General features: G+C 32.0%; 1 protein-coding gene across 1 annotated transcript in view; it reads right to left on the reverse strand.

Annotated features, from left to right (window-relative positions):
• Nucleotides 1-900: 900 nt before the first annotated feature.
• The window catches only part of LOC106103153 (protein toll), an 80,971-nt gene continuing 58,523 nt past the window's right edge, over nt 901-23,348 (reverse strand). Inside the window, exon 2 of the mRNA XM_013282827.1 lies at nt 901-1,199. The gene's annotated coding sequence lies outside the window, so the exon portion shown is untranslated. The remainder of the gene's footprint in view (nt 1,200-23,348) is intronic.

Here is a 23,348-nt window from a genome sequence, read left to right on the forward strand (position 1 = left end):
TATAAAAATAATTCTTATTAATTACCTTAATTATACAATCTATACGTATAGGTAAGAGAATGATTTCCAAGAAATTCTTAGTACGGACGTTGATGTTAAACTAAAAATCACAGCGAATCGATTACCTAACTAGCTATACAATTAAATCTATCCATTGACTTTAGTAATAACAAAGAGTGGTGTCATGTCTTACAATATTACAATTATATATTCTTAAGAAAATTCGATTAGACAATAGGATAAGATAAGTAACTGTTAGAACATTAAAATGATATTAGATTAAGAACTTTTAAATCGACCATTAAATACTAAATTTACATACATTTATAACACCGGAGTTTTTTGGAATCAGAAACATAACAGTCTAACTACATTGCTTAAATAATTTTCGTTATAATACTGTGTTAATAAATGTAAACAGTTGACTAGAGTACAGAATAAAAGGTGAGTTGACATAGACAAGGGTATTATTAATGTTTTATCCGAGTAATTGTTAAAAACTACTGACATTTATATAAATTTTATTCATTAACTTTTTCTATCGATATCCGATAGTAGGATGAACATTTCTGTAGTTCAATTTCGTTTGATAAAACGTTATACGTACAAACTTCTCCCATAAATGACGCAATATTCCTTGTACGTCATAAATATTAATTTTTGGGTAACTACACGAAAGTTTCTCGCTCTCTTCGGGACCGAAGTATGCAGGAATATCAAGGAATTTATGAGAAAATTTTCTTTACTCCCTAAAGATTCTTAGACAGGATGAGGTTTAATTTTTAATGTAATTTATTGAAATACAAATATTAGGGGATTTAGGCTTTAAATTACAGGAAAATGATAACTATAACCTAAATATAAAATTTAGATTTATCATCAACTTGAGATACAAGATAACGTATAACACTTAATCTATACAATGAGATACAAAACAATATTTACAATCATTAGCAAAAACGATTTTATAAATTATATTTACGTAGTAAAGTCGATGTACCTTTCACTTAAAGTAACGCATCACTTGATAGCACTATGTGTCCGTTCAGAGTAACGCTTCTTCGAGTTGATCGAACGTGTCACACCATCAGTCACTTTCGTACACTGTAGAGTTGGAACTCTGGCGGCGGCTGTACGGCGAAGAGAACTCTATCCTGGTATCAGGGAGCCAGGAGTACGCAGTGCGCTCCGAAGATGCACTGGAATACGAAAAAAAATACGTTAGACACATTGACAAATTCTGCGATAAATTATAGTACAGAGAAGGAATTTCATATTTGATTCCTTTGTTTTTCTTATCATACTGTGTTCTCTAGCAATTCTTAGAAGTAAGTCATAAGGAGTAACAACTATTAACCGATTGAAATTTAAAACTAAACAATGTACTTCTCTACTAGTGTAAGAAGTAAAGCTTTTTACTGAATGAATTTTAGATTTTTAGATATGTATTCTTGTAGCCATTATTGTCTATAAAATCAATTACCTTATACAATACCTAATCGATTAACGAGTTATTTTATTGCCCTATATTGCAGTTATCCCATATTGAATTAATTACAGTTCAATGGAAACTGTTAATTATTCTAATCATGATTCAAATTGATGATATAGATAGCCATAATATGTGATTATCGAAATTAAACTGATAATTAATAGCAGTTATTTCTGGTATCGAATTTAACATTGTGTCAGGTTTCAGACGGCGTTGGACAGTAAAATCGTTTTAATTATAAATTAATGTCAGTCTATTTGCAAAAGAACGTTTCGATCGAACCTTTTCTGTGTCATTCAGAATCTGATGCGAGAGGAAGTAATTAATGCATCCAGTAATTACATTCGTTTGGTACTTTAATTTAAAACTACTATTTAAATTAAATATATTTGTAAAGTTACTTTTTTACAACAAATAAACGTACAGAATAAAATACGAAATTACTATTTATTGATACTATTTTTTGTCTTATGAAAGTGTCTTTACATCACTCTTTTGAAAACAGAGATATTTATGTTTAGATATTTCGACTGACGACAAAATTTGAAGTTAAAATTAAGATTCGATTGAGTTGCGAATTTCAAGTTTCCGTTGAATAGTTACACAGCTTCAACCGAATGAGGCAACTTAGCGTCGCCTTGTTTCACGTCCAATTAAAGTTTACAGCATTCAAAGTTTAACTTTCGACATTGCTTTTGTAACGTTCATGCTTTTAATGGAAATCGAGAGCAACATTTACATATACACACGTTCTCTAACGTTCGCTACGTGGAATTAACAAAGGCCTTACGCCTAGACAAAGGTAGGTCTTTATAATAATGTTATAGTTTGTTATACTTCCCAAATATAAACCTTAGCTTAGAAGACAATGTGGCTTCCAGTCTGCCCTATTTAAATCTTGTTATTTATCAAATGATAACAATAGCATTTAAACGGTAGTTTAGAATAGAAGTTAGTTTAGCCTTTCTGTTTTCAATTACACATACCACAAATGTGGTAACTTGTATTTTTCTGTTAATGGTTGAATAATTTTGAATATTAAATAAACCTTTAAGTACATTATACTAATGTTTTTATCAGAACAACAGAAGCTAAGACATTCGCGCCCCCGAGTGCCACCTACGTGCATTTGTGTAAACACAGTCGCTGTGTAACTTTGCCTTGTCTATAGTTTGTTATTTTAGTGGGAGCTTCTTCAGAATACAGGTCAACGCTATTGACACGCCTTCTTAATGTGGAGAGGTAATGTCGAGGTATTGTTATGAGACTTCTTTTATTTTTTTATAGCCACTGTTGGAATTTATGGTGTAATTGCTTTCACAAATAATGCTTTTACGTAATAAGATAATATTGTTTGAAGTAAAGATGAAAGAAAGATTTGTTTGTATAATTGATTATTTTACGAAACGATAAGTTATGATGTTAGATAACATCGTCCGTAATTTAAGTAAAGAATAAATTATTTTCAAAGATTTAGTTTTGAGATTTTGGCGAAGAAAAGGAGTCTCATCTCTCTCAGGAGTCCATATGAATGAAAATACGAAAACAAAATTTCATAGTGTCTAAAAATGTTGATCCAGAAACATTTAGTTTGAGACTAAATAACAACAATGCTGTCTATTGATCGTCAGTATAGCATAACGTACTCGCATTGACCTCTCCCGTGGACCGCACGGGAGGTCGCTTGTGACACTATTAAAAGGAAATGAAGACGGCGTCAGAGGCGGCGCGAGCGAAATCCAATTTGAAATAAGTGCCTTCTGAATTAATCCGACCACTTTGAGCGGACCGGATGAAATTTCTGGTATTTTTCACGTCCAGCAATAAAAACGAGCCCTCGACGCGGAAAAGATGAGTAATAGCTCGCCCCGAGTTCTCACGGGCTGTAAGGAATAATAATGTTATGCTCACACGATGGAAACCTTTCTAATGTTGACGCGGGAAGCGGCAGTGAGCACGAGTTGAATAAAAAGAATTAACCGCGAACAAGCGGAATGTGTCTGCGGATGATTTAAGAACTTTTAAGTAAAACGTTTTTCGTTTGAGGGTTGAAATCATTCTAATGTTTTAAAAGTTTTTATGGATGCTTGTAACTACATGTTTCCAAAACAAACGAATCTCAATTAAAATTTGGCCCCGATGTAGAGCACAGTCTTGTAGAACACATAAGTCACTAGGTTTGTTTTTTATTCCCCGCGGTTGAAGTCACGGAAAATTGCTATAGACAAATCCACAAACTATTATTACTATTTAAGAAAGTAAAACCTATTTTACATTTAACATTAGTTACGGCAACAAGCGCGTTCCTTGCGCCATCTGGTTTAGTCGAAGTTCAAACTAGATCAGTTAGCACCCGGTCTTAACGCCTGCGTGAACATTTATGACTTTGAATTATTAAGTTACAGTTCGCTTGTGAAGTTGAATGGGATCATATTTTGTTCTTACGTTACATAACTTGTTTGCGCGTCGACTGAAGTATATAACCGCAGGCTATCTTTAAATAAATTATTTTAAACTGCAACAAACATTAATACATGAGGATATAATCTTCACATACAAAGTGAAGATAAGTTTTAATTATTGCAAAATTCATTGATTGCTTTAGTTATAACCGAAGTTTTTAGTGTTATTAATTAAAAACATATAATATTTCGTACATCGTAAGTTTAACGTGTAAGTATTCATAATTTCATTATATATTTTGCTAAAAATATTTCGTAAAAAGTAAATCGTTTTCTTTTTAATAATGTGCGGACAAAAACATTAATATTACTGAATTCGAGTATAAATAAAGATTACGTCATTGATATTATAAATGAAAACGTGAGATAGAATTTATGAATGGGAACAGTCAATAAACACTGGTTAATCGGGCCCGAATAAATTATGCACAGTCGGATTACAGTCGGTTTTGTGACATCTCTAATGTGTTATTAAATTTTAATAAACAGAGATTCAACCGAAGTAGGGCAAACTTCCTGTGTAATAAATAATAAAATAGATTATTTATGTATACATTTCTGTATATTTGCCTTTGTGAATGCGTTAGTGGCAATATAAACGTTGTTTACATAATGTTGCTATTTACGATTGTATATTAATAAGCAAGATATAGCCACCTTTGATAACGTCAGATTCATAAGTGCGAAATATTAATTCTATGAAATAGGCTTTACTTTAACAGTGTTAGAGCCCGCTTTAACATTTTCGCACGAAAGAGCCGGCTCACCCGGTGTAATACCAAGACCACATAAATGACAGGCGTGTAGTGGGAGCAATTCCGCGTTTCGACTGATGAGTGTGGTGCCGAAGGCCCGGTTTTAGTCCCTTTTTCTAAGAGGAAAGGATGAAATGGAAAACTGGATTTGTTGGTGGAGAAGACGCATAGGAAGGGAAAATGCTCTTTATGTGCGTCTCCTCAGTCGATTTAGGGTAGGCAACGCATCTGCAATTGCGGATGTCTATGGGCAGCGGTCGCTTCGCCATTTCGGTGGATTTAGGTGGCCGCTTGCTCGTTTGCCACCTTATATTATAAAAATAAGAACTTTATTGTTGTTCGTGTTTTCTTTTGTTTTACAATCTTTTTTTATTTAAATTATATTTTCCATTGAATTGTGAGCACTAGGTTACTTCTTTAAACGTGTGATTTTGTCGAAGCAATATAATGATATTATTCAATAAAGATTTCTACGTATAAAATTTACGTAATTATTTTTGTATTACATACGCACGTGTAAAGTTTCACATGTTTTAGTAATTGAGAAATCTCTTGTTACGGTTTTGCGAATCGAAGTTCCAACCCTTAAAGTCTTAACTTACTTTATCGCCCTCATTAAATTTGCATGATACCCTTGTCCCGTTAAATAGATTACGCAGAGGACAAAATGTATTTATTCATGATTCAGAACAAAATACACATTGTTTATTGCTTGAAAAGGGTACGGTAATAATTTTTATATATGAGCATAACATTGTATTTCTTCCAACACCAGTATCGATTTAAAACGTGTAAGTATTAAGTTTTAAAAATTAATAATTTTATTTCTAACTAAAAAGGCGATTTTTATCAAATTAGAACAAGACGTGTTTACCTTCTTTTGAATTATTGTTTTTAGAATTCCGTAAATAATAGTCAATGAGTAATTATTAATTTATTCTAAAAAAATAAATACAAAAGACCCAAAACTCTTTTAAAAAACTAAACCATGACATGGAATTGAATTTTTATATGCTCCTATTCTTGTATTGCATAAAACTATATAAAATCGTAAGCAGTCTACAATAGGTAGTAAGCTATAAAACAAAAGCAACCGGTCTGCGCCACTCTTCGGTGGCATAAGATGAGGCATCGAGAATTGCCTGAACAAACACTTGCAGCGGTCAAAATGGAAGCTCTGTTGTGTCAAAATGTATTCATTTGTACGTCAAACGTAATATTGACCTTAGAGAACTTGTTCCCTCGATGTAAATATTGAGACAGCGCGAGTTAGTGAGATGTAGTCATCTATTCTATGATTGCATTCCTCTAATCTTAATTTTTAAATTCCCATTAAAATATAATAAAAATGACAATAATTTAAAAGTAGTATCTACTGTAAACAACAAACAAATGCATTTTATGCCTAACTTTAGGGAGTAAATTTTTCGCATGAAATTTAAAAAAAAGCTTAAACATTCACTAGCTTTAAATTTTTATAAGCAAATTATGGTCTTCATAATTTAAGTATTATGTTGGTATTATCCCTTTTAATAATACAAGCGCCACAAAATACAAATATCGAATTGGATTTCCTTTAAAACTTTCGATTCAGTTCGTTAGGGATTAATCACGTAGCGTCACTAATCCGTAATAGCTGGATGCACTTAACGTTTTGTTTTGATACTAAATACCATTACTTTTCATTTTAAAGCCCGTAAAATTATAAATTGGTGTAAGGGCCTTTAATAAAAACTAAAATCAGAATGTTATTTTATACTTTTGTGATTAAAAAGACCGGAGATATTATATATCATCAAGCAATTATTGCACAAAAATCAACAAATCATTATTTCCTTATATTATTTTCATCCTAATAAGAATGAAAATAATATAAGGATTTGCGTGGCACGCTTGGACACAATAGTTAATTCAATTTAATTATAAAACAAAAAAATTAAAAACAGATATTACTGTTATCACAGACAATATATAATGTATTATTATTTTGCGTACCCTATTATAGATTCGATTCTCAAATAGCTTAATTATTGTTGTGTGGTTTAGGAAAGATAAGGTTATTGTACATTGGCATTCCTTCCGTAGTATTTCTGTCATCTCATTAGATAACAGATAGGTATAAATTCCATGAAGATTTAAAAACATCAACAAGGTAAGTACATTTTTCGCAACAGCAAAAACCCTATTTGAATTTTAGATGTGTGTTAAAATTCAAGTAAGCTATTTTTTAGTACTCCGTTGCACTTTCTCGCTGTAAGTTTGATAAAAAAGCCAAGAGAAACAGAAACAACGACATGAATAAGAAAGAATGGAGACAATGCATTAGTATTTGCTGTGTCGTTTTAAATACGTCGCATTCAAAGAAGTTTCCTGTTTAAACAAAACCAGTCCAGTTTCCTCATTTTTGTCCAAGATTCTGAAACAATATGAGCTTTAAATTAAAATTGGGTTATAACAAACCGAAATAGATATCACAAAAACTATATTAAAATAATAACAATCAATCTGAAATGGTTTTTATTATTGTTTCTAACGTAGATCAAAAACAAGACGGCTAATTTGACGTCTAATTAGTGATGTTAAAATTATAACGTTTTACAATAAATATCTTTTCTCGTGAATTAATAACGAACTCCTTTGGTGGTCCCGTCTATACTAATTAGCATGCTATGCTCTATACTTTCTCGTATCATGCGTTAAATGTTATACCCCATAAAACGACTCTCGGGATTTTATTACTCATCTGAATCCCACTCCAATCAATTCCACTGTTTTCTGCATTCCTAATCACAATTCGATGTTCTTTATTGACCTTATTATTTATCAGTACATCTTTAATTGACCGCTAATTAATGTTTTTGTAAAATCAAAACTCATTTTATTATATTATCTGTGTACATTTTCATTAGATTTTACGTAACAAGTCAGACTAGAGCCTACGTATGTTTCTTGAAATCCTGTAAAGTCAAAAGTTAAAGAATTAATTAGGGTTTTTACTGATAGACAGGCCAATTTATGTTTTGAATTTGGGAAGTCTGTAATAGCATATTTAAAATGGTAAGACAAAGAATAGGAAAGACATTTGAAAGTAAAAGGTCTTACTCGTAAATTGTTGTTTGAACCATATTTATCTGTCATTATTCCAAAAATTGTTTAAATAATTGTAATAACCCTCAGTACAATAGTTAGGAACAATTTGTTGGTAAAACGTTACATATTAAGTTGGTTGAGATGTTTGTTTAAGCCCTCTAATACGTTCATTGTTAGTAAACCTTGCAGTTGACGTCTGTGTGAACAGTTATTGGTAATAAAAACGTTAAAAAGAGTAATGATATGTTATTAAGCGAGGAGAAATAAATTAAATGTTCAAATAAAGTGTAATCCTCACGCGAACCCTATGCCAACGGATATAACGAGGGAGTGAAATGCATCCCAACGCCATAATGAAACAGCATGGGAACAAAATTATAAACAATTCCCGAAATCTGTATAACAGCCAATTTAGTTTATAGATAAACGGAATCTAAAATCCCCACAGTTGCTGTATCAGCCCCATGCCGGTAATTGTAATATGCAAGAACGGATACGTCGAATAGATGTGGGGATGATAAGGCTATTGTTTGGACGGAAACGATATCTATGGTAACCGAAATTTAACGCAAATTTAAAGCAAATTTTAATAACAAGAAAACTAAATGTTGTATTACGTACTACTTAACCCAATCTTGATGTATTTCGCAAAGTATACGTCTCGTCTATAGTCTTAAAAATCGTTTGATATGACTTTCTGGTCTGTTTTTTTGAATTTAAGATAATGTTCGATACATTAGTTTAACAAATATCGCTTCTATTATCTATGTATTCAAATGTAATTTCATGTAAATTTTACTATTTTATGACATCATAGTTAACAATATTGCATAAGGTAAATCAATTATTGGAATGAGTAACTTTTACATTGAATGAATGTTTTCAAGCTGATAATAACACTATTCTGTGGATTTGATTGAATCCGCAAATAGCTTCCCATGGTTACGCCTCTAGTGATGTAATGATTGTTTTAAATATATCGACAGCGTAGGTGTGGTAGAAACAAAAATCAACATAAGGTTTACCTGAAGGTGGACAAATCAAAATTAAAAAGTTGATTGACATCAGTTAAATTAAGATTCCAATGTAACCTGTCAATCTTCTTTTGTACGTTTTTCTATTTGTATTTCTTAGGTTTACTTTCTTTAAAAAGTAAAACAGTGTTAACATGAGGTTCATCGACAGTGCTGATGATCTCGCTGATAAATTAGTATTCCTTTAAATTATGTTAGTCAAAAAATTATCGATATCGATACAGATTTAATATTGATACCAGTACACAACTAGAGGGGAAATGACACAGTGCGTGATATGCGGAAATGTATTTAATGAAAGGCGAGGGGTGCGCCGCCGCCGCGTGGGTCCGCACTAGCACCCACACATGCCGAGCCATGTAAATACTGCCAGCAAATGGATGTAAGTTAAAATACCAGTATATTAAATAGCATGATTATTTAAAAAAAAAAATTATGCTACAAAAGTAGTATTAGGTGCAATGATTACTTTTTTTTGCAATTAGTATACCATAAATGCATGGCACAAAATTACCTCATAGAATGTGATTGCTGAACTATATTCTATTAAATTTTAAGTACAATACTAAATTTAACTGTATTGAAATTGTCTGGATATTACATTAATTTTTAATAAACTTGGTAAGCAACATAACGTACACATGTAGTTAATAGAAAGGTGAACACAAATAGAATGAGCATAATTTTGAAACATAAATGGTCTCGTTGCATTCTGCATGTCCCGCTGGGAGACCTCCATTCGCATACCATCTGGCGAAAGCGGTTCACAAAACTGTAGCATTATTATATTCATTTGACAATAGACGACATGGCCAATTAACGAATTTAGCAACATTTCACCCAAATAGCTTCGAGGCAAACCGATAATATGGGGCTACAACCCCAGGAGACGATGCCGGCTATTCGAACTATTCGATCGATTCGATTAACATACAACGATTTCTCTTTGTATAGTCTCATAGTAATTTTAGAATAGTAATTTGCACCGGGGCAGCCCAAGCGATTTGAGCTTACATTATTAAGTATTATTAAGTGCAGCCTGTGGCGATAATGTATGATTTTTTTAGTGTGTAAAAATATAAGATCGTCGGTTCATGATAGGTAAACAACTAGATGTGACTTCTGTTAATGCAATAAATATTTTTAAAAAGTGAGTTACAATTAAAACTTTTGGTTTGACAAAAACCTAGCAGTTCTTATTTCTTTGGTCTGAATAAGGTCTTATAAGTGGGTCAAACAATTAAAGCGGTTCTTATTTCTGAACTCAATTAAAATGTGCCGACTGTTACCACAATAAGGTCAGTGAAGGTCATTAATGATGGTTTGTATCATTATGTGATTTACTTCAGTTTGTAGAGCTTAAGATTAGTTGAAGAACTTTAGCATTAGGGCATAGTTCTCGCGACCTATTTACTAAGGTCTACGTTCATTAGAAGTTTGAAGCGAAGTCTATTGTGTCTCTTGATAAGAGTAGTTGCTTCGTACGAGTATTAAACTTTAAAAATCTCATTAACTATAGTTTATAAGTACATTTTATTTTCATAGACAGGAGCAATGGATTGGTTTACAACTGCAAAAATGGAATACACGATGAAAGTTTAAAACATTTTTTGAATTATCAAACGCTGGATTATAAGCTGGACTGGAATAATGTAAACAGGATATTAAGTCAGTTATTGCCAGTATTCGTCCAGTACTTAAAGTGATATTAAAATATTAATATTTAGTACATAACAGTGTGTATGTCTAGATAGATGACAGACGTGAGAAGTGTTCAGGGACCGAGCAAAATGAGAATGCGCAATCATTTCCTACCCCTCTACAAAGAACCAGTTCAGCGCCATAGAGGGTGAGCTAACGTTCTTTATTGCAATTTTTACTCCCAGCATTTGCCTGCTAATGGTAAGTAAAAGGCAATAAAATCTATATAACAGTAAGATATTTTCCAAGAAACTTTTCAATGTGTTTGTGACTAAAAATCTACATTTCTCTCGCACTTTTTTTTCTTCCACTCTGTTCAATTAATTCTTCTCTGCTGAATCTCAGAATATAAGTATACGGTTAATGTCCTGGTTTACCATATATCTAATATTCCAAACACGTATAGAAAAGTGACTCGTGAGAAAAATAAACATACGAAGCTATAATTAATTACAGCCCAGCCGCTACAATGCAATATAATGACCCATTTTTGGTCGTTAATAAAAAGTAATTCATAAAAAATATACGCGCCATAAGCGGTGGACTGCAACAAAATATTGTAGTGTAATAAATAATGGTACACCCCGAATTTAGCGATCGTTGCGCGGGGCACACGCTCGACTAAATTATTGTACAACCCTACGTTTAAACATGACTCTCAATTCATTGTATGACATAAACGTTAGCACCGATGATGCAATACTTATAATTTACAACCACCCCGCATGTTGAATTAAAAAATACAAAGAGACATTCGAGATTATCACATCTTTTCATGTTTAATTGTACACAATGGGTAAACAACAAAAGCTGCGTTCTGCGTGCGTTGTCGCATACGCGTTCTGAAAGATAACATCCATTCGTCGCGGCATCGATTTTGTATGCTCGGTGAAATTTAAATGATAAAAGTTTGAGGATTCCGACTCGTCGCCGGCTGCACGTGAATAAATGAAGATATATTAATCCAGTCCGGGTTAAATTGTTATTAAAACTGTGATTAATGACCGATGTTAATGGGCTACAGATTAAGGAGCGGACAACACGCGAGTAAGATCGAAATCCGGCCCGGACGCGACACAAAGGAAATTTATCTTCATCATTAGCGTGTTACTTTTTCGACTTTAAGTATATGCTTCATAACACACTTTATGATGACTTAACTACGGACATTACTCTGTTTCTTGAATAGTAATGATTTTTTTAATGAAAAAATTAAACGTTCGCATGGTCAAACGCATTTAGGGACTAGACCTGTTGCGATTTATGCTTAATGTATAGCAATAACTAGGTTTTGAACGTTGTGTAAGAATAGAAAGTATACCAATAGAGTTTGTTTTATTCCTGACGAGTCCTTCTTTCAACTTTTTAATAAATTTTCTACTATCAACAACTCCATTAGATTCAAATATTTGTCGAACATTTACTACTTGTTATAAAATACAAGTAAATTACAGGAAATGGTAAATGTAAAACGATGTATAAGAAACAAAATTTTGATTTGATATAGAATTTCCCGAACCTCGAACGCTGTAAAATTTACGATCGTGTTTACTTTACGCCGATATAAGTTTGTTTATCATAGAATCGAAGGGAACCAAACTCCCGGGGCAACGAAAGCGGATAATTCTGTTTGTATACTGACAGTCGGTTATATACGTGAAATGAAATTCTCTTTTACCGTAATGAGTTAATAATACATGGGATATTTCCTTCACTTTGTTTTCTTTAATCGTACTAACTGAATGGTAATGAAGCATATTTATAAACAAATAACCTGATCTTGGATTCAAATAGTTTTTGTTTAATGATAATATAAACATTGTAATATGTGGATGTTTTATAGGAAAAATGTATCAGGTTAATCCTTGCAGCAGAGTGAGGGTCTTATCTTAAGTATTATCCATCGAGAGCGTATGATATAGGTCACGACGCGACGAAGCCTCCACGAGACTTGTGTCTACATTACATCTTTTATATGATTACTCCTTCTCATATTTTACGTTACCTTTACTAAATCTCCAACCTGATTGAGTTAAGGGCATTTTTAAACATCTGTCTAACATCTGTTTTATTATATTATCAAAATGCTAAGAGATCCTAATCTCTACGCGTTTCACATACAAAAACTAAGTTCATGTTAGTTTTATTATAACTGAGTGCAATCGTATGAAACCAATGAAATACCAAAGTGCCTTTATTACTGTCTTTATTGTTATGCAGTATGGCATCGCAAAGGACGCCAAGTTAAAAGCGTCCGTGAACAGTCGTGACGAATGAAATTTCGATAATAAAATTAGCATAATCAATGCATCGAAGCCATTCATGAACCCTCGCGACCGCGACGCAAGCTTTCCGACTCATAACGATGTGTATCGAAGTTTACTGGCAACGTTCCACACAAGTTTACATATGTACTTAATGCACACGGAATTGAAATTAAGCATTATTTCATGCAAACGACCGACTCTAACGACAATTATTGTGATACAATCTATATGGTAGCGTGTACGACTCTTGTTGATTATTGAAACCACACTCATTTCCTACTCGCTACTGTAATTTTCGTTTTTTTTTTCAATTTAGTACCTATGTTATTAGGAAAACTAATTGTAAACAAATTTAACGACAATGAAAATAGTACGTTTTGTTTGTATGAGTCATATAATAAAATAGTTTATTCCTGCGGTTTTGTTCGAAAGAAATTATATGACTTAAATAACTACATAATACAATAAACTACATGAATCTGAAAAGCACTGAAAGGTTACGTTAGTTTTGTTCAAACTACGTTTATCTTATACTTGCTGTTGCTCACGACTTCGCCCGCGTGAAATTTAATATAGCTTATGTTACTGATAATGTAAGATACATTTAATGGTAAAAGAATCGAATCGGATCGAATCGGAATCGGCCAAGTAGTTTTTGAGTTACTTTAATACATACAAATATATAATTATTTCCTCTTTATTATATTAGTGCAGATTATTAATCCTGTGTTATTTGCAAAACGATTTCTGTGTTGATCGGATCCCGTCATACATTCACTTGTGTTGATATCAAAGTCTCTAAGCGGTATATCTGACAACGGCACGTTTAAATTCAATTACGCTGCACTTGCTCGCTTCTAAAGGAAATCTATACATCGATCATATATGATACGACTATTAATTCCCTCAAGTTGTAAAGCGACTTATTTTTACCATAATTCAGAACTTAATACTTCGTTTAGTTTTTTAAACTTTAAATAGTAAATTGAATTCGTGAGATAATTTCATTATCAAATATGATTTATTTTTAAGTTTATTGTCTAACTAGCTGTTGCTCGCGACTTCGCTTGGGTGTTTTAAAAAAAAAATTGTAGCTTATATTACTCACTGATATCGTAGGTTTCTAATGGTGAAAGAATTTTTGTAATCGGCCCAGTAGTTTTTGAGTTATTTCAATACATAAAAAATACAAATCATTCCTCTTTTTAATCTTAGTATTGAAGTAAAGATATATGAATACATGACGTCATAAAGCTATATTTAGTATACCATTTACCAATATAGGTGAAGGATGATCAATTAACATGATTGTAGCCCAATACGTTAGAACATTACTGGCTTATTTGTAATTACAGACTAATACATACATTTCCCTGTCTATGCTTGATTACTATAGATCTGAGCAATTAACTCGTACGTTGTATTGTATATATGTATCAATGTATATTTGTATACATAGAGTTGACAATCAAAGCTTTGTTGAGCCGGCTTAATTCCGGCTCATCGGTGCGAGCCCGTACTCATATATGTTGAAACTTGGCTGTTATTGTACGTGCTGCTGCCGCTACACAATGTTTCGGAATCTGTTAGTTATTTTTTATACTAATCATCTTTTAGTTATTTATTGATACATCAATAGTAACTTAAATGTAGTAATCAATGCAATGTTTTTATTATTAGACAACTTATTTAATTGATACTGTCGCTTTTAACTCAGAGCAATACTTCTCGTCAAGACTTAGGATGCGCGCCAAATCTATCCATACTTCTAGTGACATTTGACAGCTGTCAGCTAGGGACGTGACGTTTATGCCGATAACATATTTTTATATAGTTTATGCCTATAGCACGGTACTAATTTTATTCCTAACATTATGTATCTGTAAAAAATAACGTATTTGTATCTATTAATAGTGTTTTTTTTTTAGATAAATCAAAACTTTTAATACAGTTAAATAATATAAAGCATTTAACGTATTTAATACTATATATGTTTATGTATATTGTATAGACATTCTACGAGTAAGACAATTACGCTATGAGGCATCTAATACAAGTTAACCGAACTAATTAATTTATTGTGCCATAACTAGTTGTATTGGTGAGTTATGTTTAGCATTGTCGTGTCTGTTTCCATTGTTAGCTCCGCAACGACATAATAAAATTACCAGAACTATTAAACTATTTTTGTTCCTTAGATACTAATCAAAATGAAGGATCCTTTATTTTTATATAAATTATTTCAATTAAAAAATACAAAATGTGTTACTCATAGTTTAATTTATATTAGTAGCGTATGTGTTCAATGTGTGTACATAAACAGTAACTTTTAGTAGGTAGAAAGCCTAATTTACTGCATAACGATTCTTCGTAGTTGCTTGTACAAGATAATGGGGAGCAAAAGCATAAGTTCACGAGGTAACTAAACAAGCTCTTATTAGAATTTATGACAATGAACTAACTTTTGCGCGGCGAGAAGTTCGTGACGTTGCGTATAATGGAAACAAACTGAGGTTCCTTACAATTTTGATGATGATTTATGTTATTCTTGCTAAATCAAGCGTACTGTATTCAAAAACAAGATTGGAGTTTCTGTGTGTGTTATTTTTGTCGATGATAAATATGTGTGGTACAATTTTTCAGTGTAATGTTTCTGAATGCTGCTGACAGCTTTGGCACCTTTGGTATGTTAACTAGTAAAAAAAAACATGTCCGTCAATCAAAGTTTGTTGTCTAAAATGTTAACTGAAATTGGATACCAATTACTTGATTTTGTAGATAAATTTTAAATAAGCAAACTTATATTAATCTCTGATGGTTTTAGTTCGAAATATAGTTAAATATAAATGAAGGCAATATAAAAAATGTCTGTTGGAAACATGAATGTCTCTTTAATACGATACAATGAAAGTCACCCCTAACCATTAAACAATGCTCTATAAATAAACAAGAACCATAGAGAGCAGATTAACTACTAACAGTGTGGGGATGTCGTTGCTTTGTATACAGGCCATATAAAAATATTTCCATAGATATAGTTCAACTAGATGTGACATGATATCAAAACTTATAGACACGATGCGGCCAGGCGTCCATAAATCTATGTTATAGTAAACGTTGATAACGATTAACAATAGCGGAACCATAACTTGGCAATGATCCACAAGCCTTCCAGTAAAATTATAACATATGGTCTTTGGCATGCGTGTTACAACGATGCATGTTGCGTAGTTGAATATACGATACTGTGGTGCGAAGTACTTCATAGTACCATAAATCGGGGATCGTAAAGTCATCTCTGACTGCGTTGTATCACTAAAATTAACCGTTTTACGAGAGAATGAGCTACCGATAGTCATTTGTCTGTCAATTACATATGACGTATTCTGATATGAAAAAGTTCAGTATTTACTTATTACATGTGACAGAGTATAGTAGGTGATTGTAAGGCAAATTTGGCAGCGAGGATCGAAACCCACACCAGCGAAGTTCGTGATTCTGTAGTGTGCGGGTTCGAAACTTTTGATCCCCTGACATAAATCTCCATCAGAAAATAGGGAGGGACGTAACCGGCTTAAGCTTAACCGTGACTAGTGGCTCGAACGTTATTTTAAATATATTTATAATAATGATAAAATATACAGGGTAATTTCGATCTTTATTTATTTTGTAGTAAAGTGAGTTTTGACATAACAATCCATTATTTGTTCGGGCCGCGTGCGGGATACTCAAATATTGTTTCATATTTCCTCTCCGATGTCGCAGTTATTTTGGTAAATAGATTTGTATTATCGGAGTTAATAATCCTATTCCTTTAGTCGGATTATACGTTGTGAGTGCTCTAAATATGTGAAACATTATTTGTGTTAGACAGCTAAGAAAAACATAAGATTATTAAAATTATATGCACATAATCTATTTATCGAAATTATCAAATAAAAAAATATACATTTAAGCCAGCAAAGAAAGACGTAAATGGTATTAAATATTCAAGGTTATTTAGGCCTCAATATCTATTGAAATAGTCACAGTCTCCTCTTTTCTGTTGACATAGTTCTTGAGTGCATTATGAAGAATAGCACATAGCATTTTTGTAAACTTATTTATATTTAGTAACTGCTTTTGTTAACGAAATAAAAAAGAAACATTTCCATTATCTTAAGCACTGGCTTTGTTCTTCATTGTCTTCGCTTGCATTTAAACTACTAAGAATGTATGCCGGAGTTGTTATGAAGTTACAGAAGGTCATTATTGTGTATATTCGATAAACAATCTTTAAAAAATACAATGGTAAAAAAACCTTGGTCAATTTTACTTTATAATAAAATAACTAAATACGGTATTAAGGAAGAACAGGAACAATTTAAACATAAATCTAATATTATGTTTCGTACAACAAATAGAGGAAATCTGTTAATGACCACGAAAATTTCTAAATATTGTATAAAAACCTTTTGAAATACAAAATGTATATCGAAAAGAGGAATTTCCATCTCCCCATACACCCGTATCGCATCGCTCGTATCTGTGCCACAATTTTGCGTTAATCATGTCATATTAACACAATACTTTATACGTATTCCAAATGCTCTTGTGGTTTGGCATCATGGACGTGATTTTACGATAGAAAATTATGGATAAGATGCAATTATTAACTACACTATAACTAACAATTTGATTTAAAGTACATATTATTATTTTACTGCAAAAAAACATTACTTATGAATAAATTTACACTTATTCTTCAACGTAACAATTGGAACATTGTAAATAATTTTGTCATATAAGTCATGTAAAGCATATTTAAATTTATTTTGTAAAAAAAACTATTGAATTAATTGAACTTTCGCAAAGTATTCCACTCTAAACTTTCGTCAGCGCCATTCATTGTCATTCCCCTGCGGTATATTGAGTTAATGGTATCATTTGGCTGTACTTCGAACTTCCATAGACGCGTCGTCCTGTCGTTTTTTTTTTATTATTTCTGTCCATTTGACAGATATCAATGCCGCGTACATTGGCCCCAAATGTTCTATGGACAGATTGAGAAAGGCCCCATAAAACGATTTTCATGTTTCTATCCTTGGAGTGTGATTTATTATTATTTTATTTAATTATACCTACATACTTAGATTTTGACTTTATTTATAAGTGAAATATACAATAATCTCTTTCAATTAGTAATTTGTATTTAATCCATCACGTTTAAATTTAGATCTTAAATAAAAATCGCTTTTACGATTACTCTAGAGGACGACCAGAAAATTATATTCTTGGTAACGCATTTTGTACCATATAGCTTTTTTTATTATCTAAAATACAGACATTTTAAATAAGCTAATAATAAAATGATTAACAAGTCATACTTTTCTATTTTCATATTGACATCACTAGCGAATTAGATTTCCAGAAATGAAATTCTAAAATATCCTAAACTAAACATCGTATCATATCAACATTTCCATACAAAACATTATCCAAATAATATATTTCAATATCGATTAATTACACGTTAACTCGACCGTAATATAAATTAATATCTAACATGTTAATTGGGTACGGCGATATATCGGGTCGTAATTATACCGGCAACAATAGAGATACCCGACCACATAATCGCGTAGTCACATGAATATGATCGTCAAAGAGTCATGTAGATGCGATCTACCTTTAGGCAACACATTTAAACCGTACAAATTCGTAGAGTATTTGATAACATCTTTTTGTTGAACAAACAAAGGTATTACTTATGTATCATAAATTATAGAAAACAAATCTAGATACTCGATTTTTTAATTGATAAATACATATAAAAACATAAAATATAAGTTATTAAAATGTTAGTTGTTTTAATGTTTGCTTGGAAATTACAGCTACGCCTAGCTCTACGTAAGTTACGCAAAATAAGCATGATTTTCTTAAAATGCTATTATACATTTGTTTTTAGTTGTAATAGTCTATATTAAATGCGACTTAAAATGTTTAATATTTTTTGTTACCACATTCCCCAACGTCGTTCATACGGTCAGGAATTAAATAATAACCAGTGAGCGTTGAATTTTTCAATGGATTCATTAAAATTTTATTACAGTCGACAATTATCGTTAAAAGTAGCGGCGGTACTATAAAAGGCGCATTGTTCTTAATGTTGCAGCTCTATAAATTGACGCGGTATTTATTATTACACCGATTACAATAAATACAGCTCTCGCATATTGACAAAATAACGCAATAAAATGTCTTTACCTCAGCCTCATTCAATGATTGTGCGTTTAATTTGAGAAGAATTCAACCCTTGCTAAAATAATGATTTTATTGGATGTTCTAAAATAATTTTGAAACAATAAAATAATCATTAAGTAAACCATCTTAAATGTAATCCTCGAACGTTTTAAACAATAGAATAAAATCTTTTACACTTATTCAAACAATTGAAAATTGCGAGATGTTTGTTGAGGGAGGGGGGTTCTTAAATTTTCGCTCGCACAAGCGTCGCGATCTCCCGGGGTGAGCGCGACCAAATCGTATTCAAATTCCTCGATCCCGACACGAGATAAGCAAAATCACGGGCTAGGTTGAAAGGGTTAAGGAAACCTGCGGCGTGCGACCGCATAATTCCGTTTACCGTGGGGTGTCGCCGTTCATAAAGTTCACGAAGATATCGGCTTCGTAGGAAACCTCTTACATGCAAATTTTGTCATATTTCCTACTAAGTATTCGCTGGATAAAAAAGGTTAGATAGCAAATGCTAACCCTTGTACAGCTTCCATTTCTGATATAAAAATAGCGGTTTTATAAGATGTCTGCGTTTCTTCATTGTCCATGGTAACCTACGCGCATTGCGTGCGCGTTTTGTTTTTATATTGCTTAGACACATAATACGTTTCATTTATCCATCCATTTTACTAAAATGGATGCGAAGAGAAATGTAAAAATACAATGTTTTAATAATAATGTATGAAAATTCCTTATAAAATATTCTTATAAACCAATATAAGTTCCTCGAAGACCCACGTATTACAAAAGGTTATTATGCAAATATGTTACGTTGGGTGTCACAGTTTATTTCACGTACAAGGTTTTTTATCCGGGGTCCGACCGTTATTTAGGTGCCCTAATCCACGGCGCTCAAATTCAGCGGCCGGGGGGTGGAATAGGGAAAAAGTAAAGGGTGATTAAAGATAAACAAAGCTGACGTAAGGGTTGCTATGGAGTAATTTGCAACTGTATAATATGGAACGTACATCTGAAGTTGTAAATTGAAGGTAATTTTTGAATGAGATTAAAGTTTCTCTGAATATAGACTCTTGTGCGCCCAAGTCCTTAACGAAGGTCTACAAAGAAATGATTCTCAGAAAATTGTAGCTATCTTTCCGAATCGATTAAAACGATTTGCTTGATAGTTAATTGATTCGCACACATTTCGTCGAATCTGATAATGGATATTCTTTAAATGTTTTCAAAGCTACAATAAAATTCTATTTGGATATGATTCTTGAATGTAAAAAAAACAGTTTAATTATATTATAGAAATTACAGTTGCACAATAAAGCGGTCTAGCGATCTACCGATAACCTTCATTTGTGTATTTAACAAATTAATGAGGTAATTATTACACATAAATTTAGTTAACTGTTAGAAATTCATGTTTTTAGTTTAAATATGTATAGCTACTAAAGCACGCTCGTCGCAATGCGGCATTTTCAAATAATTACTGATTCCAGATAAAGTAAGGGTTAATATTAAACTTGAATACACTTCTACAGGAGCAATGAAGAGAATTACTAATGAGGATAACAGGGAAACTGACCGACATAGCATTGTAAAGCATATCTCTGTGTTCAAGCATTAAATAAACAAACGTACGCGTGTTTAAAGGACAAAGGCAGTTGAAGATGATGAATAAAAAGATGGTAAACGTGTGTTCATCACCACTTACCAACATGTGCAATAACTACAGATAAAAAAAGACGTTCATTACAATTTCCTATTGTTAAATATTTTTCATTTTGCTACGAGTACAATACAGTTATTAGTTATTAAACTACGAGCCACAATAGTCATCTAGATTTATTAACTTTTTCCAATACCAATTGCCTTGAGACTATTTATTGAAGAACATTAATAAATGCAGTTCGTAGCGCAGCTATTGAATAAATTTTAACATTCGCAAACTACCGCTTTTTGTCATTTTGTTTTCCGTGAAAATTAAAAAGGATTTCAGATTGCGTTGTTTATAGATTGTGATTGCATTTTTTGTTCATATCGAATTGTTTTTTTTCTTTTTTTAAAATAAGCTTAATCAATGAATGGGAAGATTTTATTGAAAATCGTTATAGTTAATTTTACTATTTTCTTTTAGTACCTGTTTCATCTATTCTTTTTATTTCTAGGATTTATAAGTTTGTTATATATGTTGTAATAGTATATCTAGTCACCATGGTTTAAAAATATGTGTAATGGATATTGAATTGTTATTCATCATTTCAACAGATAGGTCTGAAAATAATGGGGCAATACAGTCGTTTCATTCGTTTGTTTATTTCAACTGTCATCAGGGCCCATCCATCTAGTTTTAGTTACTATTTTTCACAGTTCAAATACTGGTCACAATAAATTTGGATACACTATGAAAAATATTGTTTTCCGTAGTGCGGAAATAGGCCAATAAAGTGCACTGACGATTGTTGCGAATAAATTTGAAAATAATGTAGATAGGGTTATTTTGTTTTTAATGACAATTAATAAAACCGACATGTATTTAAGCTGTAAATTCTATGTCTTATTCTGACAAGAGCTGGATATAAACAAGAAATGTTTTCCTAAATATGTTGCGTACTTTTCATCACGTCGAGTCGGTATATCTCAAGGGGATAAGCTCTATGAATATTTTTAGGTACACGAATTTGTGTTACAAGATCAACGAAAACTCTATAGTATTTTTTTCGCGCACAAGTACTGTTATATCGAAATTTGTTCAACAATAATGCATAACATTTCTCTAAAGGCGTAGGATTTAGTCGCGTTCCTCTGAGGTTTGTCTTTTGTTCTTGTTAAGAGAGGATTTAGTCAAGTATTAGATTTGAAGATTGGATCCTTAAGATTCCCCTTTTAGGGTGTCATTCCAGTTTGAATATTTTACATCGACAGATAGGGATTGCTTTGTCAGAAGATATTTAGTTTCATTATAGCGGATTAGACATTTCAAAGCTGTAAACATTTTTAATAGGAAAAATTTAAGGACATTTTATTCGTTGAGTACGCGTTTATAAATGATCTCAAGCAATAAAAGGAAAGATTTTTTTGAAACAAAGGCGTATTTTCTTGACATGAACCATGAAAATATTCATTTAAATACAGTGAGTTTCCTTTCGTGGCAATAATTGTATGGTTGTTGTATAGGTTAGTAAGAAATCTCACTATTTTATTGATCGCACAAATATCTTAAATAAATACTATGAAACAAATAAATTATATTTAATCTGTCTGTAGGCGTACGTCAAACTATGTTTACAAGTCATTTATGTGGTACAAGCACAAGCCGTGTCCGGTCAAATTTATATTGTTAAAAATGATTTTTTGATTGGACTTGCGGTAATGGGCGGTTGAAGGAAGTAACCAATATAGAGTTGCGACAACAAAAGTGTGATAAATAAATTTATTTTCACGAAATTAAGAGGCAAAAGAAATAGGAAATATTTATGTCTTTAATTTTAACTTTACTTTTTTCTTAAATCTAATCTAGACATAAGTAAAAAATCATGTCTGGCTCTTATCTCAATTAAACAGTATCCATTGAATCAAAGGTAGTTAAACAAAGTACCTATTAGTAGTTAATATAAAATTAGGGAAGTTAGAGTAAAATTATCTGTATAGGGACTGGAACAAGTTGCGGGCGTCAGTTTTACCGTCCAAAAATAACGTGGAGACTTTCAAAAGAAGAGTAAACAGCTATATATAAAAACAACGTCGTATTTTATTTGTAGTGAGTAGTAGCTCTATGTTATATACTGTGAGGGTGTTGGGTCATCGCTAGCAAGTAGGACGTCCCGCTGACGGTACACTTACACATGTTATTGACCCTGCCCTATTGTAGCCATATGCCAACCGAATTTCTTCAAATAAAGATCATGATTTATTTTTTTACCTAAACACATAACTTTTTTTTATTTTATATGTGATCTTTTTTTCTATTCACGTCACAGATAATTTAGAGGATACACTGATATTTTAATTTAGTTTAGTTTTTACTTATAAATGCAGATTAAACCCTCCAAAACAAAAGATTAATTTTAATATTCTACAAAAAACTCTTCATTAATGTCTTTAAAAATTATCTTCGTAACATTAAAAGAAAACATACAACGTTATAACCTAAACCTTCTACAATTGATTGCTTGTTAAAAAAACGTCCTGCCAATGCCCACTGGAACCCTTATATTATCTTCACATTACGTGTCACCATATGGTAATACAATTTATGTGATGCGTTGAATATAGACACGGCAATCACGCAAAATAACGAACAAAACAAGAACTCAAATTAT

The sequence above is a fragment of the Papilio polytes genome, unplaced genomic scaffold (genome assembly GCF_000836215.1).
Source record: "Papilio polytes unplaced genomic scaffold, Ppol_1.0 DF823868.1, whole genome shotgun sequence".
Taxonomy (NCBI): Eukaryota; Metazoa; Arthropoda; class Insecta; order Lepidoptera; family Papilionidae; genus Papilio; species Papilio polytes.